Below are 2,063 nucleotides of genomic sequence, written 5' to 3'. Positions count from 1 at the left end.
CGTGATCTAGCCCTTTGACTTTGCACGGACGGGTTTTGACCAGTGGACCTCCCCACCCGGTTGTATTAGGTCAGCCCATATGAACACTTTGGAGCAACATCCGGGCCAGACCCACAACAAGATCCCCTCCGTGTAGACCCGACGCGTCTGTTTCCCCCCTCCAAGTGCCGGCGGCGGCGCCGTCCGTGAGGGGGGGGCACACCCTGGAGACGTGTGCCGCCTCTTCGGACATGCCACCACACCACCCCGCATGTATGAGGGGCCGGTGCGATGCTCCAGTGGCATTGCTACCCCCAGGGCCCCGTCCCGCCTAACCCTGGAGCGGTTGACCACGAGATCTAGCCCTTTGACTTCCCACGGATGGGCTTTGACCAGTGGGCCTCTCCACCCGGTTGTGTCAGGTCAGCACAGAGGGACACCTGGGAGCAACATCCGGGCCAAACCGGCTACATCCCCTCCGTGTAGACCCGACGCGTCCGTTTCCCCCCTTCAGGTGCCGGCTGCGGCACTGTCCGTGAGGGGGGCCACGTCCCGGAGAGGCGTGCTGCCTCTTCGGACATGCCACAACACCACCCGGTTGTGGTAGGTCATCTGATATATATACACTTGGGAGCAAAGTCCCCTTCCTATAGACCCGATGCGGCAGTTCCCCACTCCAGGTGCCGGCCGGCGGCGATGCCGTCCGTGAGGGGGCTCACACCCCTCCGTATAAACTGAAAATAATGTATGTATGATTATATTAACACATGCTATATGTAAGTTAGTCAGATAATAATATGTAAGAAAACATAAAATATAGCTATGAAAAAAGGAAAAAATATATGTATGCCGACGGCAAAGCCGTCGGCATAGTTGTGGCCAGGGCAGATGGACGGCACGGTGCGGATCGATGACGTGGCGTATATGCCGGCATAGGCCTTGGTCGGTGCGCTTTGGATCCATGACGTGGCGTTCGTATCTATGCCGACGGCCGACCGTCCCAGCCGTCGGCATAGGCCTGACGCCGTTAGCCGCCTGTCAAGGGCGTGGTCGCCGGGCCTGCAATTATGCCGACAGCCGGTATATGCCGACGATCGTTCTTTGCCAACGGGGGCCGTCTGCGTACACTGGGATAGCCCGACGGCTGTTGTACGCCGACGGCCTGGGGCCAGCTGTCGGCATAGTCTGGATTAGGCCGACGGTAGCCGTCGGCATACTTGCGGCTGTCGGCATCGAGCCCTGTTCCGGTAGTGTGTAGGATTGGATGATGAGTTCGATTTCTTGAAACTCGTACTCAAATGTTCGCCATTGCTCAAAAGAGTGGCTTTGAAACTATCTAATGAAGTCTGGTCAAGGAAAGATGGATGCACAATAGCACACATCTTCAATGCCTATCCTTCCGTGAAATGCAATGTTGATCTAAACTCTGGTATGTTTCATCAACTTAAATCATGAAGTTAAGTCTTCATGTTTTGGAAAATCTCCGGGGTGATTGAAATGTGCCTATTCAGAAAGTCCAATTGCACATCTGTATGCCATTTATTGGATAGATATGATATAATATAGCTGAATTTGTGTGCACACACCATCACACATCAATGCCTAGAAAAGCTCCATGGCAATTGAGACCGAACGTGCACATGATTCTCATCCTGCAGTTGGTGGATTTGTGTGGCACATCGACAAGATCATCATTCGCATCACGACCAACTCCTTATGACATCATTTTCTTTTCATGAATTTGTCTGGTTTGCTTCATCAGTTAAGCTGGATAGCTGGGCATGGAGTGCGGTGCAGCTGTAGGCATATTGGGAATTAATGCTAGTTAATTTCTCGATTGATATCCGTACATACAGATAATCACCCATTTAACATTTAGCAAACATGGCCTTAGAGCATATACAACCACGATTACCTAATTTCGGGCCCTATACGGTCGCCGACGGTGACCGAGCACCCTCACTTCTTCCCATTTGCGACCGTGCTCATCAAATGTTTGCCCCCAAAATCCATACAAAAGCATGCAACATGACGAAACTACATAGTTCAACATGCAATGTATAAAACATGTTTTGCACAATCTG

This window comes from Triticum dicoccoides, chromosome 7A (genome assembly GCF_002162155.2).
Source record: "Triticum dicoccoides isolate Atlit2015 ecotype Zavitan chromosome 7A, WEW_v2.0, whole genome shotgun sequence".
Taxonomy (NCBI): domain Eukaryota; kingdom Viridiplantae; phylum Streptophyta; class Magnoliopsida; order Poales; family Poaceae; genus Triticum; species Triticum dicoccoides.
This window is presented reverse-complemented; position numbering follows the sequence as displayed.